The 24,619-nt window shown below is 44.7% G+C and overlaps 14 non-coding genes and 3 pseudogenes across 14 annotated transcripts; all 17 read left to right on the top strand.

Moving 5' to 3' along the window:
• The first annotated feature begins 3,400 nt into the window (after positions 1–3,400).
• On the top strand, positions 3,401–3,519 carry LOC121783114. The gene has a single exon (XR_006046532.1). It is a non-coding gene; the product is annotated as a 5S ribosomal RNA (ribosomal RNA).
• A 400-nt stretch (positions 3,520–3,919) lies between these two features.
• LOC121783099 lies at positions 3,920–4,038 on the top strand. The gene has a single exon (XR_006046521.1). It is a non-coding gene; the product is annotated as a 5S ribosomal RNA (ribosomal RNA).
• Positions 4,039–4,436: 398 nt separating this feature from the next.
• LOC121783098 lies at positions 4,437–4,555 on the top strand. Its single transcript, XR_006046520.1, has one exon. It is a non-coding gene; the product is annotated as a 5S ribosomal RNA (ribosomal RNA).
• A 465-nt stretch (positions 4,556–5,020) lies between these two features.
• On the top strand, positions 5,021–5,139 carry LOC121783093. Its single transcript, XR_006046516.1, has one exon. It is a non-coding gene; the product is annotated as a 5S ribosomal RNA (ribosomal RNA).
• Positions 5,140–5,540: 401 nt separating this feature from the next.
• LOC121783102 lies at positions 5,541–5,659 on the top strand. Its single transcript, XR_006046524.1, has one exon. It is a non-coding gene; the product is annotated as a 5S ribosomal RNA (ribosomal RNA).
• A 403-nt stretch (positions 5,660–6,062) lies between these two features.
• On the top strand, positions 6,063–6,181 carry LOC121783126. Its single transcript, XR_006046541.1, has one exon. It is a non-coding gene; the product is annotated as a 5S ribosomal RNA (ribosomal RNA).
• A 401-nt stretch (positions 6,182–6,582) lies between these two features.
• On the top strand, positions 6,583–6,701 carry LOC121783101. Its single transcript, XR_006046523.1, has one exon. It is a non-coding gene; the product is annotated as a 5S ribosomal RNA (ribosomal RNA).
• Positions 6,702–7,105: 404 nt separating this feature from the next.
• Positions 7,106–7,224, top strand: LOC121783097. The gene has a single exon (XR_006046519.1). It is a non-coding gene; the product is annotated as a 5S ribosomal RNA (ribosomal RNA).
• A 401-nt stretch (positions 7,225–7,625) lies between these two features.
• On the top strand, positions 7,626–7,744 carry LOC121783106 (annotated as a pseudogene).
• Positions 7,745–8,148: 404 nt separating this feature from the next.
• On the top strand, positions 8,149–8,267 carry LOC121783096. Its single transcript, XR_006046518.1, has one exon. It is a non-coding gene; the product is annotated as a 5S ribosomal RNA (ribosomal RNA).
• Positions 8,268–8,668: 401 nt separating this feature from the next.
• On the top strand, positions 8,669–8,787 carry LOC121783104 (annotated as a pseudogene).
• Positions 8,788–9,192: 405 nt separating this feature from the next.
• On the top strand, positions 9,193–9,311 carry LOC121783095. The gene has a single exon (XR_006046517.1). It is a non-coding gene; the product is annotated as a 5S ribosomal RNA (ribosomal RNA).
• A 401-nt stretch (positions 9,312–9,712) lies between these two features.
• Positions 9,713–9,830, top strand: LOC121783107 (annotated as a pseudogene).
• Positions 9,831–10,232: 402 nt separating this feature from the next.
• LOC121783100 lies at positions 10,233–10,350 on the top strand. Its single transcript, XR_006046522.1, has one exon. It is a non-coding gene; the product is annotated as a 5S ribosomal RNA (ribosomal RNA).
• A 390-nt stretch (positions 10,351–10,740) lies between these two features.
• On the top strand, positions 10,741–10,859 carry LOC121783105. The gene has a single exon (XR_006046526.1). It is a non-coding gene; the product is annotated as a 5S ribosomal RNA (ribosomal RNA).
• Positions 10,860–11,258: 399 nt separating this feature from the next.
• Positions 11,259–11,377, top strand: LOC121783103. The gene has a single exon (XR_006046525.1). It is a non-coding gene; the product is annotated as a 5S ribosomal RNA (ribosomal RNA).
• A 719-nt stretch (positions 11,378–12,096) lies between these two features.
• Positions 12,097–12,215, top strand: LOC121783136. The gene has a single exon (XR_006046550.1). It is a non-coding gene; the product is annotated as a 5S ribosomal RNA (ribosomal RNA).
• The last annotated feature ends 12,404 nt before the right edge of the window (positions 12,216–24,619 follow it).

Raw genomic sequence — 24,619 nt, 5'->3', positions numbered from 1 at the left:
AATCACTCTTATTCTGATTTTACTTCACTCTTGTTTACAAAACACATCACTCTTAGCATGATTTACAAGATAAAATGGAGTACACAACGCATCATTAACTATAGTAGTAAGACTTACAAGAAAATAAAATAAAATTCAATGGAATATTTATTTAATCAGAACGTAAGAGTTATAAACTATACTAAAAAAAACAACAAAATCTGTTTCTACTGCCATACACGTTCAAACTGGCAATCTCGGCAAAATCCTTTGCCCCCCAAATCTCCATAGACAGTGTTGAAGAAACGGAGTATCCGTCATCTCCGAATCTAACGCTCAGCGGCAGCATCCTCCTCGATGAGTCTCCGGCGAATCCAAAGCATGAATTCAGCGGCTGAGAGCAATCCGAAAGCGGCGTAGACGAAGGAGGAGGCGGAATCCTGGAGGAAAACCGACAACAGCGGCAGCATCCTCCTTGATGAGTCTCCGGCGAATCCAAAGCATGAATTCAGCGGCTGAGAGCAATCCGAAAGCGGCGTAGACGAAGGAGGAGGCGGAATCCTGGAGGAAAACCGACAACAGCGGCGTAGACGAAGGAGAACAATGTTTCTTTTTCAAATAAATTGAATTTGCCAATGACGTAACTTAATTTTGTATGTGCAAAGACCATAATACCCCTGCCTTGTTATTATTGAGTAAATTTGTGATTGAGGGAGCTAAGATCTCATTAAATTCGAAAATTAATACTAGCCATTGATTTTTTTGATCTTGTGGCTATGATTTGTTCTCTAGTTATTTGGTTAAGAGGTGTTTGCCATAGATCACTACCCTATATATATATATATATAGGTGTGATCAAATACAAACTCTCTATAATACAAACTATACAAACTGATGTCAACGGAGTGTACAAATTCTGTCAACGGGGGGCTGATGTCAACGGAGTGTACAAATTCTGTCAACGGGGGCTGATGTCAACAGGGTGTACAAATTATGTCAACGGGGGTGTACAAATTCTGATTGTTCGATGTCAACGGAGTGTACAAATTTGTAGGAAATGTTGACATTAGAAAAATATCTTATATTAACTGTTGATTAATTATATTAAGTGAGTAGGATTAAAGTTTCTATAGTTTGTATTATAGAGGGTTTGTAGTTTATCACACCCCTATATATATATATATATATGACTGTGATCAATACCAAACCACTCATAAACCTTAAACGCCGAACAACATCATTATATGATAACCTGGAGTTCATTATAATGAACTAATAACAAACTTATAATGAACTTCAGATTTCTAAACTATGCATGATGATGTCATTGTTTTTAAATCTCAGAATTCCCTATAATGAAATACAAATAAAGTTGTAATGAACTCCGCGTTATTTTATAACTATGTGTTTGGCGTTTAGTATTTTAAACTAGTTTGGTATATAATACAACCCTATATATATATATATATATATATGGTCCTCTTATATGGATCCTCTTATATTTCTTATTGCATCATAATCTAAAATCAAGACCAAATCTCCATCCTTAGATTTTAATATGAGTGGATGAGTAATTAGGCTCGTTTCATGCATGTGTTCTGTAGTAAAACTTCAACAAATTCTGTTAACTAACGTCTAATTTTGAGCCAGGTGTGTGTATAAGTCCATCGTTTTCAGAAACTGAATTGATCAACTAGGTGGACGAATGGATCAGGAGAAGGAGCTAAATTGCTGCACAAACGGATCAAGTTGAAGTAATGACACGCAGTGGAGCATCCGATGAGAAGACTAATGCGTCACACAAGAAAAATCCTCAAGGGAAAAGGGTAAAGATGACCTTTAAAAGAACAAATGCCCTAAGGATCAAGACCTCACGCCTTCCTATAAATGGAGATAGAGAAGGAGGAAGGAGGAGCTTCCGTCTGTGTCACTGATTAGTTTTCAGCTCTCTCCCAGAGCTGGAATTGAGAGCTCCAAACACTTCATCTTCCTGTTTTAGCACACACACTTGGTCCTATTCTAGTTTAGTTTAGTTTAGTTGGCATTTTGGTGTTGGTTTCCGCACTTTTAATCTTTTGGTTCTGTTATTCCATTTCGAGAAAAAGCGATGAAACAATTTCCTGCTTTCATTGTTAGTTTTTCAGTTCACTTTTGGATGTTATCGACTTTTGATGCTTTGATTTAGTAGATTTGAAGTTAAGTTTTCATTTTCGACTGATATATTCTGTTTCATGCATGATACTTCCGATCTGTTTCGATTTTGATTTTATGTCGTACATCTTAGCTCAGAATGTTTTGTGATGTTTCGATTTAGTCAGATCTGATGTCTTACACTTGAAAGTTCTTTGGGTGTTTAGATCTATCAGTTTCTGTTTCGTTGTTGCATGAGTATGGGTTAGTTTTGTGTTTACGTAGCCGCAACTTAGATTTTAGGAGTAGATTTAATTTTAGGAGTTGTTTTATGTTCCTCTTCTGTAGTTTTTTCTCGGATCTGTTCTTTGCTCTGTTTTCCATGATTAATTTGTGAAGAAGATGAAATCGTTAAAAAGTTTTTGCTTTATCGTACACTTTGCAGGGGACTGATACTCTCCCGTTTATCTTGTCTCTCCAGTCCAGTAGTTAACTTAACCCACCCCTAGAAGTGGTAGCAACCATTCCCATTTCGTGTCCAGCATGCAAATCTCTAACGCCTCATCTCTATGTGATCGATCCTTTCCCTGTACTAGTTAATAGTATTAGTGGGTTAAGGTTTTGAAAACACGCTTCTGATCTCTTCTTTTCTTCTGGCTCGAGTAGAAGTCGGTCGAGTTGGTCAGGCCAAATCTTTGCTGGGTCCACTAACCTGTCCTCACAGGTAGAAGGGTGTACAATTGGCTAACCGGATCAGTTTGACAATCTAACTTGAGCAAGCCACAATGATAATAGGATGAAGAGGGAAATCAGAGCGAAACCAGCGTTTTCAAATGGCGCCATTGCCGGGGATGATAGCGTTTACCCTACATTTGCTGTAAGACATTTTGGGTGTAATATTTTTTAATATTTTCAATTTCGTGTTTTGATTTCAGTTAAGAGACAACTCAGAGCAACATAGAGAAGAATCAACGTCCTGATCTATGTCGATCAAGTGTTTTCCCTGCTGGTGTGAACAAAGGGGACGACTGAAGCCAGGGAGCACATAGATGGGCAGAGCATCTCAGGTTTTTCTTAAGAATTTTAGTTTTAATTTTTTAAATAAGCTTTTTGTTGTATTCTGTTTCCCCATTTTGAAGGCACCGAGTCTAGAAGACGAACAGAGGAAGAAGAAGGAGTGGAGCCAACTACTGTCCAAGACGAATCACTTACCACTTCACTAATCGACTCGGGATCAGAACCTGCGTACGGGAGCGTACGATATGAAAGAATAAAGTGCGGATGGGTTGATGGGTGCGATCATACCAGCACTAATGCACCGGATCCCATCAGAACTCCGAAGTTAAGCGTGCTTAGGTGAGAGTAGTACTAGGATGGGTGACCCCCTGGGAAGTCCTCGTGTTGCACCCCTCTTTGCGAGTACGTCAATTTTTTTTCATCATTTCAGTTACTCTTACTGAGGTGCAAAAATCGATGACCTACTAGTGGTTGAAGAGTGCGAAGAAAGAAGGCACGAAGTTCTTCGCGCGCTGATAACGAGCCGGTCCCAGTGCCTTAAACGTGTCGAAAAACAGCATTTAAAGTCGAAAAGTGCCCAAAACGGCTCGAAATGACCTTTATTCCACCCCCGGCATTAGCAGGGAGGTTTTCCCGCGACTAAGGACGTAGGGCTCGACGAGAGCTTCGCAATGATATGCTGTGGGACCCGTAACTCCTTCCGGTCCAAAAGTTATAGCCGTCTGAAGGGTGAGAGATCAGAACCTGCGTACGGGAACGTAGGATATGAAAGAATAAAGTGCAGAGGGTTGATGGGTGCAATCATACCAGCACTAATGCAACGGATCCCATCAGAACTCTGAAGTTTAGCGTGCTTGGGCGAGAATAGTACTAGGATGGGTGACCCCCTGGGAAGTCCTCGTGTTGCACCCCTTTTTGCGAGTACGTCAATTTTTTTTCATCAATTCAGTTGCTCTTACTGAGGTGCGAAAATCGGTGACTTGCTAGTGGTTGAAGAGTGCGAAGAAGGAAGGCATGATGTTCTTCGCGCACTGATAACGAGCGTGTCCCACAGCCTTAAACGTTCCGAAAAGCAGCATTTAAGGTCGAAAAGTGCCCAAAACTGCTCGAAATGACATTTTTCTCCTCGGCTTTAGCTACGGGCTTCTCACGGGGACAGGGACAAAGGGCTCGGCGAGAAATTCGTGATGATATGCTGTGGGTCCCGTAACTCCTTCCGGTTCAAAAGTTATGGCCATCTGAAGGGTGGGAGATCAGAACCTGCGTACGGGAGCGTACGATATGAAAGAATAAAGTGCGGATGGGTAGATGGGTGCGATCATATCAGCACTAATGCACCGGATCCCATCTGAACTCCGAAGTTAAGCGTGGATGGGCGAGAGTAGTACTAGGATGGGTGACCCCTTGGGAAGTCCTCGTGTTGCACCCCTTGGGAAGTCCTCGTGTTGCACCCCTTGGGAAGTCCTCGTGTTGCACCCCTTGGGAAGTCCTCGTGTTGCACCCCTTTTTGCGAGTACGTCAATTTTTTTTCATCATTTCAGTTGCTCTTACTAAGGTCCGAAAATCGATGACCTACTAGTGAGAAGAAGGAAGGCACGAAGTTCTTCGCGCGCTGATAACGAGCGGGTCCCAGTGCCTTAAACGTGCCGAAAAGCAGCATTTAAGGTCGAAAAATGCCCAAAACGGCTCGAAACGAACTTTTTTCTTCTCCCGGCATTAGCGGAGGGCTTAGCCCACCGTTGGGGACGAGGGGCTCGATGAGAGCTTCGCGATGATATGCTGTGGGTCCCGTAACTCCTTCCGGTTCAAAAGTTATGGCCGTCTGAAGGGTGGGAGATCAGAACCTGCGTACGGGAACGTACGATATGAAAGAATAAAGTGCAGATGAGTTGATGGGTGCAATCATACCAGCACTAATGCACCGGATCCCATCAGAACTCCGAAGTTAACCGTGCTTGGGCGAGAATAGTACTAGGATGGGTGACCCCTTGGGAAGTCCTCGTGTTGCACCCCTTTTTGCGAGTACGTCAATTTTTTTTCATCATTTCAGTTGCTCTTACTGAGGTGCGAAAATCGATGACATGCTAGTGGTTGAAGAGTGCAAAGAAGGAAGGCTTGAAGTTCTTCGCGCGCTGATAACGAGCGTGTCCCACAGCCTTAAACGTGCCGAAAAGCAGCATTTAAGGTCGAAAAGTGCCCAAAACTGCTCGAAACGACATTTTTTCCGCCCCCGGCAATAGCGGCGGGCCTTGCCCGTGGCTGGGGATGAGGGGCTCGGCGAGAGGTTCACGATGATATTCTGTGGGTCCCGTAATTCCTTCCGGTTCAAAAGTTATGGCCGTCTGAAGGGTGGGAGATCAGAACCTGCGTACGGGAGCGTACGATATGAAAGAATAAAGTGCGGATGAGTTGATGGGTGCGATCATACCACCACTAATGCACCGGATCCCATAAGAACTCTGAAGTTAAGCGTGCTTGGACGAGAGTAGTACTAGGATGGGCAACCCCCTGGGAAGTCCTCATGTTGTACCCCTTTTTGCGAGTAAGTCAAATTTTTTTTTTCATCATTTCAGTTGCTCTTACTGAGGTGTGAAAATCGATGACCTGCTAGTGGTTGAAGAGTCCGAAGAAGGATGGCACGAAGTTCTTCCCGCGCTGATAACGAGTGGGTCCTACAGCCTTAAACGTGCCGAAAAGCAGCATTTAAGGTCGAAAAGTGCCCAAAACGGCTCGAAATGACCTTTTTTCCACCCACGGCATTAGCTGGGAGGTTTGCCCGCAATAATGGACGAAGGGATCGACGAGAGCTTCGCGATGATATGCTGTGGGTCCCGTAACTCCTTCCGGTTCAAAAGTTATGGCCGTCTGAAGGGTGAGAGATCTGAACCTGCGTACGGGAACGTACGATATGAAAGAATAAAGTGCAGAGGGTTGATGGGTGCAATCATACCAGCACTAATGCACCGGATCCCATCAGAACTCTGAAATTAAGCGTGCTTGGGCGAGAATAGTACTAGGATGGGTGACCCCCTGGGAAGTCCTCGTGTTGCACCCCTTTTTGCGAGTACGTCAATTTTTTTTCATCATTTCAGTTGCTCTTACTGAGGTGCGAATATCGGTGACTTGCTAGTGGTTGAAGAGTGCGAAGAAGGAAGGCATGAAGTTCTTCGCGCGCTGATAACGAGCGTATCCCACAGCCTTAAACGTGCCGAAAAGCAGCATTTAAGGTTGAAAAGTGCCCAAAACTGCTCGAAACGATATTTTTTCTGCCCCCGGCAATAGCCGCGGGCCTTGCCCGTGGCTGGGGATGAGGGGCTCGGCGAGAGGTTCACGATGATATTCTGTGGGTCCCGTAATTCCTTCCGGTGCAAAAGTTATGGCCGTCTGAAGGGTGGGACATCAGAACCTGCGTACGGGAGCGTACGATATGAAAGAATAAAGTGTGGATGAGTTGATGGGTGCGATCATACCACCACTAATGCACCGGATCCCATAAGAACTCTGAAGTTAAGCGTGCTTGGGCGAGAGTAGTACTAGGATGGGTGACCCCCTGGAAAGTCCTCATGTTGTACCCCTTTTTGCGAGTATGTCAAAATTTTTTTTTCATCATTTCAGTTGCTCTTACTGAGGTGTGAAAATCGATGACCTGCTAGTGGCTGAAGAGTCCAAAGAAGGAAGGCACGAAGTTCTACCCGCGCTGATAACGAGCGGGTCCCACAGCCTTAAAAGTGCCGAAAAGCAACAATTAAGGTCGAAAAGTGCCCAAAACGGCTCGAAATGACCTTTTTTCCACTCACGGCATTAGCCGGGAGGTTTGACCGCGGCTAAGGACGAAGGGCTCGACGAGAGCTTCGCGATGATATGCTGTGGGTCCCGTAACTACTTCCGGTTCAAAAGTTATGGCCGTCTGAAGGGTGAGAGATCAGAACCTGCGTACGGGAACGTACGATATGAAAGAATAAAGTGCAGATGAGTAGATGGGTGCAATCATACCAGCACTAATGCACCGGATCCCATCAGAACTCCGAAGTTAAGCGTGCTTGGGCGAGAATAGTACTAGGATGGGTGACCCCTTGGGAAGTCCTCGTTTTTCACCCCTTTTTGCGAGTACGTCAATTTTTTTTCATCATTTCAGTTGCTCTTACTGAGGTGCGAAAATCGATGACTTGCTAGTGGTTAAAGAGTGCGAAGAAGAAAGGCATGAAGTTCTTCGCGCGCTGATAACGAGCGTGTCCCACAGCCTTAAACGTACCGAAAAGCAGCATTTAAGGTCGAAAAGTGCCCAAAACTGCTCGAAACGACATTTTTTCCGCCCCCGGCAATAGCGGCGGGCCTTGCCCGTGACTGGGGATGAGGGACTCGGCCAGAGGTTCACGATGATATTCTGTGGATCCCGTAATTCCTTCCGGTGCAAAAGTTATGGCCGTCTGAAGGGTGGGAGATCAGAACCTGCGTACGGGAGCGTACGATATGAAAGAATAAAGTGCGGATGAGTTGATGGGTGCGATCATACCACCACTAATGCACCGGATCCCATAAGAACTCTGAAGTTAGGCGTTCTTGGGCGAGAGTAGTACTAAGATGGGCGACCCCCTGGGAAGTCCTCATGTTGTACCCCTTTTTGCGAGTACGTCAAATTTTTTTTTTCATCATTTGAGTTGCTCTTACTGAGGTGTGAAAATCGATGACCTGCTAGTGGCTGAAGAGTCCGAAGAAGGAAGGCACGAAGTTCTTCCAGCGCTGATAACGAGCGGGTCCCACAGCCTTAAACGTGCCGAAAAGTAGCATTTAAGGTAGAAAAGTGCCCAAAACTGCTCGAAATGACCTTTTTTCCACTCACGGCATTAGCCAGGAGGTTTGACCGCGGCTAAGGACGAAGGGCTCGACGAGAGCTTCGCGATGATATGTTGTAGGTCCCGTAACTACTTCCGGTTCAAAAGTTATGGCCGTCTGAAGGGTGAGAGATCAGAACCTGCGTACGGGAACGTACGATATGAAAGAATAAAGTGCAGATGAGTAGATGGGTGCAATCATACCAGCACTAATGCACCGGATCCCATCAGAACTCCGAAGTTAAGCGTGCTTGGGCGAGAATAGTACTAGGATGGGTGACCCCTTGGGAAGTCCTCGTTTTTCACCCCTTTTTGCGAGTACGTCAATTTTTTTTCATCATTTCAGTTGCTCTTACTGAGGTGCGAAAATCGATGACTTGCTAGTGGTTAAAGAGTGCGAAGAAGAAAGGCATGAAGTTCTTCGCGCGCTGATAACGAGCGTGTCCCACAGCCTTAAACGTACCGAAAAGCAGCATTTAAGGTCGAAAAGTGCCCAAAACTGCTCGAAACGACATTTTTTCCGCCCCCGGCAATAGCGGCGGGCCTTGCCCGTGACTGAGGATGAGGGACTCGGCCAGAGGTTCACGATGATATTCTGTGGATCCCGTAATTCCTTCCGGTGCAAAAGTTATGGCCGTCTGAAGGGTGGGAGATCAGAACCTGCGTACGGGAGCGTACGATATGAAAGAATAAAGTGCGGATGAGTTGATGGGTGCGATCATACCACCACTAATGCACCGGATCCCATAAGAACTCTGAAGTTAGGCGTTCTTGGGCGAGAGTAGTACTAAGATGGGAGACCCCCTGGGAAGTCCTCATGTTGTACCCCTTTTTGCGAGTACGTCAAATTTTTTTTTTTCATCATTTGAGTTGCTCTTAGTGAGGTGTGAAAATCAATGACCTGCTAGTGGCTGAAGAGTCCGAAGAAGGAAGGCACGAAGTTCTTCCAGCGCTGATAACAAGCGGGTCCCACAGCCTTAAACGTGCCGAAAAGTAGCATTTAAGGTAGAAAAGTGCCCAAAACTGCTCGAAATGACCTTTTTTCCACTCACGGCATTAGCCGGGAGGTTTGACCGCGGCTAAGGACGAAGGGCTCGACGAGAGCTTCGCGATGATATGCTGTGGGTCCCGTAACTACTTCCGGTTCAAAAGTTATGGCCGTCTGAAGGGTGAGAGATCAGAACCTGCGTACGGGAACGTACGATATGAAAGAATAAAGTGCAGATGAGTAGATGGGTGCAATCATACCAGCACTAATGCACCGGATCCCATCAGAACTCCGAAGTTAAGCGTGCTTGGGCGAGAATAGTACTAGGATGGGTGACCCCTTGGGAAGTCCTCGTTTTTCACCCCTTTTTGCGAGTACGTCAATTTTTTTTCATCATTTCAGTTGCTCTTACTGAGGTGCGAAAATCGATGACTTGCTAGTGGTTAAAGAGTGCGAAGAAGAAAGGCATGAAGTTCTTCGCGCGCTGATAACGAGCGTGTCCCACAGCCTTAAACGTACCGAAAAGCAGCATTTAAGGTCGAAAAGTGCCCAAAACTGCTCGAAACGACATTTTTTCCGCCCCCGGCAATAACGGCGGGCCTTGCCCGTGACTGGGGATGAGGGACTCGGCCAGAGGTTCACGATGATATTCTGTGGATCCGGTAATTCCTTCCGGTGCAAAAGTTATGGCCGTCTGAAGGGTGGGAGATCAGAACCTGCGTACGGGAGCGTACGATATGAAAGAATAAAGTGCGGATGAGTTGATGGGTGCGATCATACCACCACTAATGCACCGGATCCCATAAGAACTCTGAAGTTAGGCGTTCTTGGGCGAGAGTAGTACTAAGATGGGCGACCCCCTGGAAGTCCTCATGTTGTACCCCTTTTTGCGAGTACGTCAAATTTTTTTTTTCATCATTTGAGTTGCTCTTAGTGAGGTGTGAAAATCGATGACCTGCTAGTGGCTGAAGAGTCCGAAGAAGGAAGGCACGAAGTTCTTCCAGCGCTGATAACGAGCGGGTCCCACAGCCTTAAACGTGCCGAAAAGTAGCATTTAAGGTAGAAAAGTGCCCAAAACTGCTCGAAACGATATTTTTCCCCCCCGGCTTTAGCGACGGGCTTCTCACGGGGCTAGGGACGAGGGGCTCGGCGAGAGATTCGCGATGATATGCTGTGGGTCCCGTAACTCCTTCAGGTTCAAAAGTTATGGCCATCTGAAGGGTGGGAGATCAGAACCTGCGTACGGGAGCGTACGATATGAAAGAATAAAGTGCGGATGGGTTGATGGGTGCGATCATATTAGCACTAAGGCACCGGATCCCATCTGAACTCCGAAGTTAAGCGTGCATGGGCGAGAGTAGTACTAGGATGGGTGACCCCTGGGAAGTCCTTGTGTTGCACCCCTTTTTGCGAGTACGTCAATTTTTTTTCATCATTTCAGTTGCTCTTACTAAGGTGCGAAAATCGATGACCTACTAGTGAGAAGAAGGAAGGCACGAAGCTCTTCGCGCGCTGATAACGAGCGGGTCCCAGTGCCTTAAACGTGCCGAAAAGCAGCATTTAAAGTCGAAAAATGCCTAAAACGGCTCGAAATGACCTTTTTTCTGCCCCCGGCATTAGCGGAAGGCTTAGCCCACTGTTGGGGACAAGGGGCTCGGCGAGAGCTTCGCGATGATATGCTGTGGGTCCCGTAACTCCTTCCGGTTCAAAAGTTATGGCCGTCTGAAGGGTGGGAGATCAGAACCTGCGTACGGGAACGTACGATATGAAAGAATAAAGTGCAGATGAGTTGATGGGTGCAATCATACCAGCACTAATGCACCGGATCCCATCAGAACTCCGAAGTTAAGCGTGCTCGGGCGAGAGTAGTACTAGGATGGGTGACCCCCTGCGAAGTCCTCGTCTTGCACCCCTTTTGCGAGTAAGTCAATTTTTTTCATCATTTCAGTTGTTCTTACTGAGGTGCGAAAATCGGTGACTTGCTAATGGTTGAAGAGTGCGAAGAAGGAAGTCATGAAGTTCTTCACGCGCTGATAACGAGCGTGTCCCACAGCCTTAAACGTGCCGAAAAGCAGCATTTAAGGTCGAAAAGTGCCCAAAATTGCTCGAAACGACATTTTTTCCGCCCCCGGCAATAGCGGCGGGCCTTGCCCGTGGCTAGGGATGAGGGGCTCGGCGAGAGGTTCACGATGATATTCTGTGGGTCCCGTAATTCCTTCCGGTTCAAAAGTTATGGCCTTCTGAAGGGTGGGAGATCAGAACCTGCGTACGGGAGCGTACGATATGAAAGAATAAAGTGCGGATGAGTTGATGGGTGCGATCATACCACCTCTAATGCACCGGATCCTATAAGAACTCTGAAGTTAAGCGTGCTTGGGCGAGAGTAGTACTACGATGGGTTACCCCCTGGGAAGTCCTCATGTTGTACCCCTTTTTGCGAGTACGTCAAATTTTTTTTTTCATCATTTCCGTTGCTCTTACTGAGGTAGGAAAATCGATGACCTGCTAGTGGTTGAAGAGTCCGAAGAAGGAAGGCACGATGTTCTTCCCGCGCTGATAACGAGCGGGTCCCACAGACTTAAACGTGACGAAAAGCAGCATTTAAGGTCGAAAAGTGCCCAAAACGGCTCGAAACGACCTTTTTTCCCCCCGGCATTAGCGACGGGCTTCTCACGGGTCGGGGGACGAGGAGCTCGGCGAGAGCTTCGCGATGATATGCTGTGGGTCCCGTAACTCCTTCCTGTTCAAAAGTTATGGCCATCTGAAGGGTGGGAGATCAGAACCTGCGTACGGGAGCGTACGATATGAAAGAATAAAGTGCAGACGGGTTGATGGGTGCGATCATATCAGCACTAATGCACCGGATCCCATCAGAACTCCGAAGTTAAGCGTGCATGGCCGAGAGTAGTACTAGGATGGGTGTCGAAAAATGCCCAAAACGGCTCGAAACGACCTTTTTTCTGCCCCTAGAATTAGCGGAGGGCTTAGCCCGCTGCTGGGGATGAGGGCCTCGGCGAGAGCTTCGCGATGATATGCTGTGGGTCCCGTAACTCCTTCCGGTTCAAAGGTTATGGCGGTCTGAAGGGTGGGAGATCAGAACCTGCGTACGGGAGCGTACGATATGAAAGAATAAAGTGCGGATGGGTTGATGGGTGCGATCATACCAGCACTAATGCACCGGATCCCATCAGAACTCCGAAGTTAAGCGTGCTCGGGCGAGAGTAGTACTAGGATAGGTGACCCCCTGGGAAGTCCTCGTCTTGCACCCTTTTTGCGAGTACGTCAATTTTTTTTTCATCATTGGAGTTGTTTTTACCGAGGTGCCATATCTACCACTCGGGGGCAGGAAGCGGTGTATGTGAACCCAGACATGCTTGCCACCTTACCTACCTTTTTGGGAACTGATGTGGAGAGCCCGGTTGAATTCCTCCGTGAGTTTGATAAGACATGCAGAGTGCAAAGACCAGAGGGGTCAAATGAAGAAGATTTCAAGCTAAAGGTTATTCCACTCTCTCTGAAGAGCGAAGCAGATGCCTGGTTTAGAGGATTGGAACTCAACAGCATACAGACATGGTCAGTTTTCAAGGTGGAGTTCCTGAATAAATTCTTCCCAGCAACAAAAGCAAATGCACTCTGAAGGTAAATCAGGGAGGCTACCCAAGAGTACGGATAAAGCTTGAGCAAGTACTGGCATAGATACAAAGGTCTTTTGGATGAATGTCCAAATCATAATCTGATGGAAGTGGAGGTCTACTCAAAATTTTATGATGGAATGGATGCAAGGAGTAAGGACTTGGTAAACTCGTCAAGTGGAGGGAGTTTTTACAGACTTAGGTTGAGTAAGGCCAAGATTGTCTTGGAAAAGCTTCTAAATGCAAGAAGAGAGTATTACAGCAGTGACCCCATTGCAAGAAAAGGTGAAGAGTACTCCCACAGAGGACAAGGACAATCTACCAAAGAGTCGGATTGACAAGCTAGAGGAAACCCTTTAGTCGATGGCCGAGTCAAGACAACATCCAACATTCCAATACAAACCCACTTCCAGAGTGATCAAGTGAGTCATCACCAGAATACAGGGGAGATCTGGAGTTCAATGAGTAGTTGGACCACTAGAGGTCAAGCAGGGGTGTACTAACAGGAATACCCACATTGTGGAGAATGGAGCTGGTCGGAAGAGAACCTACCTTTCCCATACCATAAAAAACTCTATCCGATTTCCTCTCAAACTCCCACTTGGCAAATAGGATATCCACACTACCAACCTCACCGTGAATTTCAAAGCCATGAGTTCAGCCCACCGACATACCAACCTGACTGTTACATTCATTAGCCTTCAATCCCAAGTAATCCTTATCAGACCTACCCTTCCGAGGCAGGGGACCACTTCCCTACATGGTCAACTGAGGATTGGCAAGCTCAAGAGCCTCACCATTACCAAGACCAAACTTGTCTTGATCAACATCTATATCAACATGATAAGGCTTATTTCATGCATCGGTTTAAGGGTAAAATGTATGCTACTTGATCGGTTTATCGCACAAAACAAGTGTTAAATGTGCAGAAATGCCACTTGACCAAAGCAGCAAGGCCAAACTGATCAAGCAAGTACAAAAGGCGATAAAAGGCCAAGAATCGGGGGAGTTAATCAAGGGGGAGTGATCAAGCAGTTATGCGGGGACCGCTGCCTTCTAGAAGAAAAACACGTGAGGAAATGAGCTGGATATGACGCACCATTCTGTTATCAAGGAAGACGTTCTAGAAGGGGACACGTGCTAGCTTATGAGACGCAAGGACGGAGCTGAGTCAGGAATCTGTTACTTAAAAGCGTCGTCTTTCTAGAAGGGAGGGCACGTAGCAATCAATGAGTCGCTCCTTCTCAGCATGAGCGAATATTCCCTGTCAAGATCGTTATCCAGCTGGAGGCCGAATCGAGCTTATAAATAGAGGGTGTGCCATCACAAATAAAAAGAGATCTGACACTTTACTTTCCGTCTAGTTTAGCTTAGCTTAGTTATCTAGTTTAGTTCAGCTCTCTAGCTTAGTTTAGTTCAGTTCTCTAGCTTAGCTTAAATAGTGTAGCTAAAAGGGCGACTGAAGGGAGCGCTGCAGAATACTCATTTCTGTTAGCGTTATCTTAAGTTTCCCGCTGATATTCTTCTTAGTTTTTACCGCTTTCTTAGTTTTCGAAGTGTTAGCTTAGTTTAAATTTACGCTGTACTCAGTTTTTAGTTTAATCGAAGTTATTTTTCTTTTACATCCTCACATTTACTTTTCTGCTGTTACCTGCAATTTACTTGACCCTGTAGTTAAAGTTCCATTGATCAAGCTAGCTAGTTTAATTCTGACTAGATTAAAAACAGTAGTTAAAAACTCCCAAGTTAAAGCGTGGCAGCAGCCAACCCCCCTGTTCACAACTCACATACTCGACACACCATCTTCTCTGTGGGATCGACCCCGAACTTGCCGCTTTACTGTTAAAGTTGTGCAAAAATTGGGAGTTATAAATATTTTTCTTGCGTGAGTCGGTTTGAGGATTGATTTGATTAAGTGGCAGCGACAATTTGCTAATTGATCCGAACGGTTCGATTATCTTCCATATAACTTGATCCAATTCCAATCCGTTGATCTCGACCTCACCAAAATGGCGCCGTTACCGGGGAAGCATGGTGTTATTTTATGTTTGTGTGTAGTGCGTAGGAGTAAATAGTTTTATTTCTTTCTTTTCTCATTTGTTTTTCCTGCTGTTGATGAGAAGGTACCACCAAGGCGATTACTGGAATCATCCCTTGATATACAGAAGAACTAACACTCAGTGGAGAATCCAGGAAGTCGGCGTAGTTACCACTCGTTACAGAGCCGCACAAGCAGCAGCAGCCACCGAGCAGAACACAAACTCACCACCACTTGAACAAGCAGAAGTAAAAATGGCCCTTGTCCCTGACGACTCAGGAATCGGCTCTTTACACGCTCATGATGAGAGAGAGCCCACACATGCCATCGCCGCTACTCCTGGGATGCGGACCATCGCAATCAAATCAGTAGTACTGGCCGTTTTGTCCCACTTCTACGGCCTTTCGAAGGAGTGTCCGTATGCTTTTCTGGAGGAATTCTGCCGATACTGTGATATTCAGCCCGTGCCAGCTGGATCCACATCCGAAGATTACGGGCTTAAGGCTATTCCCTTCATTTTGAAGGGCGACGTAGGTGTCTGGCTGTCTAGGCTGCCAGAAGGATCCATCAGGACTTGGGCCGAATTCCGCATGATATTCCTTGATCGTTTTTTTCCAGCATCGAAAACAAGTGCCCTGAAAAGGGAAATTACAGAAGTCAGAAAGGAGTATGACGAGCCCCTCGGCTAGTACTGAGATAGGTTCCAAGGGCTGCTCCAAGCATGCCCTAACCACAAGCTGGGAGAGAAGGAGATCTACTCGATCTTCTATGGCGGACTCACTGTGGAGAGCAAGAACGACCTCAACCTCGCAGCACAAGGGGATTTCTCAAAAACCCTTTTTAGCCAAGCTAAGAATATCCTGGAGAGGCTAATTGAGGCCAAGCGGTCGTATGAGACATCTCGGGGGCAGTATAGGAGAGGAGCAGTGCACATGGCAGAGGCGCGGAATGATAAAAAGTTGGAGGCTCGATTTGACCAGCTGGAAAAAAAATTGCTAGAGGCAGTAGAGAAAGCCAGGCCACCTCCACCACCTACACCAAAAGAGCTCCATTATGTGCCGCAGCCGTCACCACCAGAAGAGAATCACTACTACTATTGCGAGTTTCCCCTGAGGTTGAGCCGCAGACCCAAGCAAATTCCGTTGGCCACTGGAACGCGAATGGCAACTGGATCTAGGGGAAGCAGAGAGATGCTCCATGGAGGGACCACCCCAATTATCGATTGACTGATCAGGAGCAAGGCAAACCGCTCCAGTTATTAACCCAGTAAGTACAATCCTTGGAAGGGAAACCCAACTGGCCCACACGGATCCATGATAGACCAAACTCTGGAGGAAACAGAATACAGAACGTACCTCAAGGAAACTGGTCCAGTGGAGGACATCCCAACTGGTCAAGCGGACAACCGGAGGGAAACTGTGGGTACAAACAGTAAGGCCCTCAGTTTAGCAACCAGGGAAGACAGCCGAACAACCAGATCGTCACGTACATCCCACCACACCTACCGGGAAATCAGCACCCTAGAAATCAACAGTACAACCAGCCGCGATATCAGCAAGAACACTATGGGCAATCTGACTACCCGCAACCCAACTATAGTGAGGGACTGCCAAATCAAAGATACAACTGACACCCCAACGAAGGCCATGGAGATATGTTGGTACCGCACCATCCAAATGATGTGATGCGGGAAATCCAGGAGGCTCAGAAAGAGCAGCGGGCGGCGTTGGAAATGCTGACGAAACAACTCTCTCAAGTTGCAGAGTCGTTGGGCGAGTTGAAGGGGAATGAAGCCACTATACAACCACCTGGTCGCGAGAATATTATTGAAGTATCCTTGAGGTCAGGAAAAATCTACCAGCAACTGGTTCCGGACAAAGCCGTGAGGGAGAGGGAGAATCCAATGTTGAAGATCGAGCAAAAGAAAAAGACAAGGAAAATGTGGGAGGTGAAGCCTCGGAAGAAAGTCAGAAAGAAGAAGCTGAGAAGGTTAAGCCATATCCGTACCGCAGAATGGTGACAAGAAGGAAAGAAGCCACAATCGATGTGGCAAATATGTTCAAAGATGTAGACGTGAAGGTGCAGCTTTTAAAGACATTAAAAATGCCCCCGATCAGCAAATTCATTTAAGACTACCTGGCAGGGAAGGTCTATGAGAAAGGGGGACTAATTACAGACGAGAACGTCTCTGCCGTAATCCAGAGAAGCGACCTCCCCTCCAAGAAAACTGATCCTGGAATGTTCACACTCCCTATTTCTATCGGAGACATCCAGGTGGAGTACGCGATGTATGATTTAGGCGCATCAATCAACGTTCTGCCATACTCCGTCTATCGGATGTTAGGAGCAGCCAAGCTCGTCGACACTGACATAATGATACAGTTGGCCGACAGATCGTGTATTCACCCAGAGGGGATTTTGGAAGACGTGATTGTTAAGGTGAATAACTTTCTATACCCAGCTGATTTTTTTGTGATCAAAATGACGGAACCCGCGACAAAGGAGTCGAGTGGAGTCCTACTAGGACGACCGTTCCTGTCAATAGCCAGCACTATTATAGACGTCCGAAATGGGACGATAAGCCTAGATTTCAAGGGAGAGCAGTATACGTTCAATATTGATGAAGCCATGAAAAAGCCAGCTGACGGCGAAAACGTATACTCCATAGATGTGACTGAGCCCTTGGTACAGGAGTATTTGGAAGAAGAATTATTAAAGAGACAGTTCACTGACTCCGTTGCAGATAAGGAGGTCGAAAAAGAAGTGGAAGAGTGGTACGATACCATGAAAATCGGAGAGATGGACGACCAGGCCGTTGTGAAAGCAATATCGGAATTTTGCGGGCACCCGTGGCCAGCTGGGTCAAGTAAGACAGCTCAAGTTTCTAGCTTAGCAAAGCAGCTTGATCAAGGAAAGCCACTGGGTAATGAAACTACAGAAAACCCTCTGCCCACCGAAGAACCAAAGTCCGCGAAGGAGTTGAAACCCCTTCCAGCACATCTAAAGTACGCCTTCCTGGGTGAAGGCAAAACTATGCCCGTCATTATAAACAGTCAATTAACCCAAGGGCAGGAAGACAAGTTACTGTAAGTATTACGAAGGAATCAGAAGGCTATCGGCTGGAAGCTGACAGACTTGGTAGGCATTAGCCCGGATTTGTGTATGCATCGAATCCGATTGGAGGAAGGAGCCAAGCCACACCGCGACCAACAACGGAAACTCAACCCAAACATGAGGGAAGAAGTGCTGAAGGAAATTGTCAAGTTGGTTTCAACCAGAATTATCTATTCCATTCCCGACAGTAACTGGGTCAGCCCAGTACACATGGTGCCTAAGAAATGAGGGATTCAAGTGGTGAAAAACGAATTGATCCCGACAAGGCCAGTTACTGGGTGGAGAATGTGCATAGACTATAGGAAGCTGAACCAAGCCACAAAGAAAGATCATTTCCCTCTGGCGTTCATTGATCAAATGTTGGAGAAGTTTGACAGGGAAACAATACTTCAGCTTCCTGGATGGTTATAGTGGCTATTTCCAGATCGCTGTAAATCCAGATGACCAAGAAAAGACGACATTCACCTGCCCCTTTGGCACTTACGTTTACAGGAGGATGCCCTTTGGCCTCTGCAATGCTCCGGGCACTTTCCAGAGATGTATGATGAGCATTTTCTCGGACCTATTGGAAGATTGTATTGAGATCTTCATGGACGATTTCACTGTATACGGGGATGATTTTGATCAAGGGTTGCATAGCCTGAACAGGGTATTGGAAAGATGCCGCCAGAAAGACTTAGTTCCGAACTTCGAGAAATGCCATTTTATGGTTACTGAAGGAATAGTTCTGGGCCACGTGGTATCAAGCAAGGGAATAGAGGTCGACCCAGCAAAGGTAGCAGTCATTGCAAAACTCCCATACCCTACCAACCAGAAAGAGATCAGAGACTTTTTAGGGCACGCTGGGTTCTATAGGAGATTCATCAAAGATTTCGCAAAGATAGCCCAGCCTCTAACCAGGCTTCTCCAGAACGATGTGGAATTTGAATTCTCGGATGCCTGCAAGGCGGTATTTCAGTTTCTAAAGGACTGATTGATAAGATCTCCAATAATACGTGCTCCCGACTGGAATCACCCCATTGAGGTGATGTGTGATGCTAGTGACTATGTTGTGGGGGCGGTATTAGGTCAGAAAATCGAAGGGAAGAGTTACGTCATCTTTTATGCCTCCAAGACTCTGAATCAGGCACAAAAGAACTATGATGTGACCGAAAAGGAGATGCTATCAGTAGTCTTCGCATTTGAGAAGTTCAGGCCTTACCTTCTTGGGTCCAAGGTGATTGTCTATACAGATCATGCGGCCATCAAATACCTCTTGGCAAAGAAAGAGTCAAAGCCGCGGTTGATCAGATGGGTAATCCTTCTATAGGAGTTTGATTGGGAAGCAGTGGATAAGAAAGGATGTGAAAACAAGGTGGCAGATCACCTAAGTCGAATTCTCCAAGAAGATAATGATGAAGCCATTCCAGACGCTTTCCCTGAAGAGCATCTCTGCCTGATCAAATCAATACCTGTGTGCCAGTGGATCAACCAAGAGGAAGAAATTGCTCAAGCCAACCAAGGAAGCAAAGGACAGATGTAACATCCCAAAAATTTGCGATGTTTATTTAATAAGTTGATTTGAAATTTCAATTATGAAACTTTTGTTTCTATGCGATTAAGTGAATTATGTGAAATAATTGTCGTGGGTGATGTGGAATGAAGTGGTTGATATTTTTTATATTTTCCAATGTGGGGAAATAATTTAATAGGATCATGCATATATTTTTCTGAGCCAATTCATTGGAATTTCGGCCCTTTCTAATTTTTGGAAATAGTATTACATTTCTTGGATTTAATTAATTGTTTTGGGATATTTATCCAAATTAAATTCAAACCAAATTATCCCTAATTTGTACAACATGGAATCCGAACTCTAACCTATTCTTTTGAAGTTTTCGAAAAATCCCCTATTTAATAGGAGGATGAATTATTTTTCCTTGATTTAATTGGTGCCTTATTGATTCCCTTCTTTTAATTAAATCCAATTAAATCATGTCACATTTTATTTCTTCACCCAAATTAAATTAAGAGTTGAATTATTCCTTGTGGCTAATTAAGCCAATTTTCGCCCTCCCCCCTCTATTTTGTAGAGGAGATTATAATTGTTACCTAATTTATGGGAGTCTTTTCCTATAAAGAAACTACCAAATTTAAATCCTATTCTATTTAATTGAGGATTTAAATAATTTTCTTGTGCACACTCCTTGAATTTTCGGCCCCCTCATTATTTTTCCTACTTGGAGATTTAATTTATTTGTTCCCTTGTGTATGGAATATTCATTGTTTTATTTCCTAAATTGTGGATCTATTTCTCTCCAAGTAAATACCAAATAATTCTTTGTTAATTCTCAGCCATAAATTTCGAAAGTTATGCCTTCTTTTTAATTGTGGGATTTTAATTATTGGCCTCTATTTTATTCCTCCACAATTAATTAATTTTGTGGGATTAAACCTAGAACTATATAATCACCTAAACTAAACCCTAGCCCCCATTCCCTCAAAATTTTCGCCACTCTCCTCTCTCCCTCTCTCTCTCGCACGCCTCTCCTCTCCCACACACATTCTCTTCGAAAATCATCCATTCAATCCTTGTTCTTGCATCCGTTGAAGTTAATTTTCAAGAGTCTCCGACGAATCACATCAATTCTTGTTTCTACCGATTCGTTTTCATCAAGAGAGGTATATTTGATTCACTTTCCCTCAATCTTTTCATATAATCCTTGTTCTTGAACCCTACATGCATATAGTGAGTGTAGCAATGATAGATCGCAAAATTAATCGGTGGGAAAGTGTGTTTGCATGAGAACTTTGATAATTATGCGATTTTGATTGAGTTTATGTGAAGTTTGATTTGAATCTTCGGTGAATGATGTGAGTTTATGTGCAAACATGATTATGAGAACCTTTTTGAGCATGATTTTGTGTTATAAGCATGAAAAATAGTATTTGGATGATTGAGGAAGAAACCCTAATTTCGAATTTGTGAGCCTGAAATCTGTGACGTTCGAACAGCAGTTTCTGATGTGTAATTGACCTATCAAACGATCTAATTTTGATGTGAAAATTTTACTGAGTAAATATCAAGGTATTTTCTGTGTCTCGTGTGAATTTCAGCCCTTTTTGTATAAAAATGGATTTTTAATAAATGTTTGAAGTTGACTGCACAATTCTACCAGAAACTTGTGTTCTCGCCCAGAAAGTTTCGTATTCTGTTTGACCTACCAAATTACCTCCGTTTGATGCGATTCTTGAACTAAATGAACTTTTGAAGTGTCTTCTGAGTCGTGTAAAAAGTTCAGACTCATTGGACATCGGATGAATTTATGGAGAATTTTTCAAATGAACTGCGTAATGCTGCCAGAATTTTTATGTTCCGACCAGAGAGTTGTATAACTGTTTTGACTGACCAAATGCCATGATTAGTGTGAAACTTTAACTGAATGAACTTGAATGTGTCTACTGTGTTGTGACCAAATTTTAGCTTCATATGAGGTCGGATGAATTTTTGGTGATTTTTACAAACCAACCGCGCAGTTCTGCCAGTTTTGTTGTTATAATATCAGTTGTTGCTAAGTTTGATGAACTATATGATGCATGTATGATTTGGGAAAGTATCCTATGACGTGATTATGTGTGACACGTTGAGAAATAATATGGCATGTTTTTTCCTTATGTCGATGAATGATGGGATGGGTAATTTAAGGGAAACGATAAAAAGGAACAATAGGACATGCATGATAACATAAGTTTATGGAAAGCTGATTGTGTTGTCGTTGGCAAGGGTGATTAAGTATACGTGAGCTCGAGGAACGAGAGTTGCATAAGTTGGAATTGTGCTGTTAAGCAATTGAGGTGGGCTTTCTTTTCAAACCTCTTTATTTTCCGAAAATATTACGTGGTGTTATAAGGGTGGTTTAACTGTTATGTCATGCTATGTTTTTGTTTGTGAGATTGTTGCCTGATGCCTAGTTCGTCTGAGCTTGCTCCGTTAGGCTATAGGGCTGTGTTGTGAAACGAATTCGGGTCTGAGTAGGGCCGCAAACCCTATCAGGCTGTGTACACTGGTGGGATCGTGAGTCGTCCTTGCTAGTCGGCCGGTCTCGTGGGCGAATAGTGTGACCACACTTTCGTCGCACTGTGATATGATGATTGTGATTGATGGAATGATGTGAAAAGTGGGGAGATAAATTGTCTGGCCAGACTTGAAATGTTTTTGTGTTCTCGTGATATTTCTTACTACATATAAAACTCGAGATCACTGGTATGGATGACATAACTAATATAAAATGTTTTCGGCATGAGCCCATTGAGTACAACAAGTACTCAGCCCTGCATATTATTTTTTTCTTATGTGCAGGTTGAGCGGGATGTTGAGGAGGATGTTTAGTTGGACTTAGGATACGTTGTGTCTTCATACATAGGCGTTATCCTTGACTCTCTTTAAACCTTATTTCCGCTGCTATGTTTTTTTTTAACTATGTTTCACTACTTTAATATTTTCCGTACTATGTTTGAGTATGTTTTGGTTGTGTCACGCTTGAAACAAGTATTTACAATGTTACTTGAAAATGATGTCTCCCGCTCTTTAAACTAAATGTTTTCTTAGGAGTTGATTGAGTTTTAATATTTATTGTTTCTCCGCTGCTTCTTTTAAAAGTGTTTATCATAAGTCGTTTTTATTTAATAGTAAAATTATAACTTTAAGCTTATTTAAAACAAAAAAAGAGTTTTTCATCCTTTAAGTTAATTAAGTTTTCATAAAAGTCTATCCTTGCATGTTGTATCACGATCGCCGCGTTTGTAGTACCCCTAGTATGGGCGGTCGTGACAACAGAACATGAGGAAATAGCCATGGTTCGCGGACATGGCTAATTACTTGGTAACAGGGGAGGAGTTACCCAAAAGTGACGAAATTTAAAGGGCACAGAAGTTAAAGATTAAAAGCGATTCCCGATACTTCTATTGGGATGATCCTTACCTCTGGAAAATGGGGACAAATCAAGTAATTCGACGCTGTATACCAGAATGGGAGCAGGAAGACGTAATGATCCACTACCACACACTAGCTTGCGGGGGTCATTTTGGGCCAAAGAAAACATCAAGGAAAATACTTGATAGTGGGTTTTATTGGCCGTCCATCCATAGAGATGCTTATGAATTCTGCAAGAAGTGCCCTCGATGTCAACTTACTGGAGGAATATCTACTAGAGACGAGATACCTCAGATCCCCATTATTGTCTGTGAAATATTCAATGTATGGGGAATGGACTTCATGGGACCCTTTCCCGCATATGAAGGTAATCTCTACATACTGGTGGCAGTACACTATGTGTCCAAATGGATCGAGGCGAAGGCAACTAGGATGTGTGAGTCTAGAGAAGTGGTGAAGTTCTTGAAATCTAACATATTTACCCGATACGGAGTGCTAGGGGCTATTATCTCTGACCAAGGGACTCATTTCGTCAACAGAACTATCGAAGCTTTGAAGCGAAAATATGGAGTCCACCACTGCCTATCCACACCTTACCACCCACAGTCCAATGGCCAGGCTGAAATCTCTAATAGAGAAATCAAGGCGATTCTAGAAAAGACGGTCAATCCCACGAGGAAAGACTGGAGTTGTCGACTGGAGACGCACTCTGGGCCTACAGGACAGCGTTCAAAACGCCTATTGGAATGTCCCCATACCGGCTCGTATTTGGGAAGATGTGCCATCAGCCGGTGGGAGTTGAGCATCAAGCTTACTGGGCAATCAAGGAAATGAATATGAATACTGAGGTTGGAGCTGCAGAGAGGAGAATGCAGTTACAGGAGCTGGAAGAGCTTCGTCTGGACACCTATGACTCTGCCATGTGGTACAAAGAAAAGACGAAAATGTGGCATGATAAGAACCTTTGCAAGAAGGAACTAAAGGTAGGCCAGAAAGTTTTGCTGTTTCAGTCCAGACTGAAATTGATGCCAGGAAAGCTCAGATCTAGGTGGATAGGTCCTTATACAACTATCGCCACCCGAGCGAATGGAGCAGTCGAACTCCAAGGAAGCGATCCTGATTCACCTTCTTTCATGGTGAATGGACATAGGGTTAAACCATACAGAGAAGGAATGGCGGCATTTGTAGTGGACGACATTCCACTACTAATGCCTAACTCTCTCTAGTAGACAGGTAAAAAGGGTTGACTGGGCACTCATGGGAAGTCTGCTTGATCAAGCGACAAAGACTTAATCAATTAAACTGATCAAGTGACATCCTAGGGGAACCCAGTCAAGTCCTTAGTAGTTAGTGTAAATAGTCTTTAGTAGGTTAGTTTTATTTTATTAATTAATTAAAAGTCGGAAGAAAGGAAGGAAACTGATCAAGTGGAGCCAACTGATTTTGATCAAAAACTGATTCTCCACTTGGTCAGAACAATTCGAATTTAATTGATGGTACAGTGATTAAGTTGAGTAGGGCAGGAGATGAAAGGATGTGCACAGTCACTGAAAAGGTGTCAGGAAGCGCCAACCGTCACAGTGGAAGGACACCTTGGAGAGAGGGACAAAACGTATCAGAGAAGCTAAGCCAGCTGGCACTCTGAAAAGGCGCGTTTGTACGCGAAGAGCCGCAAGGATCTTAACAGTATAGAATCCCAACAGTCGCGATTTTATTATAAAGCCAGATTTCGGATTTGCAGACCACTTTTACCCGAGCCATCTACGATTCATTCCTTTTACTCTCCTCAAGAATCCTCCTAAGTTCAAAACTCTTTTTCCAAAAAAACATCACCTCCTCCAACACAATCTACCCACATTACCAGTAAATATGTTGCTCGAACAGCTCCCAACTTCATATTCATCCTCCAGTACTAGCGCCGATAGTGATAACCGACAGGCCTCCTCTCAGGCCCAAATAGAAAACCCTAGCCCACCA

Source organism: Salvia splendens, chromosome 20, assembly GCF_004379255.2.
Source record: "Salvia splendens isolate huo1 chromosome 20, SspV2, whole genome shotgun sequence".
NCBI lineage: Eukaryota > Viridiplantae > Streptophyta > Magnoliopsida > Lamiales > Lamiaceae > Salvia > Salvia splendens.
Note: the sequence above shows the minus strand (reverse complement) of the source record. Positions and strands in the feature narration are given on the sequence as shown.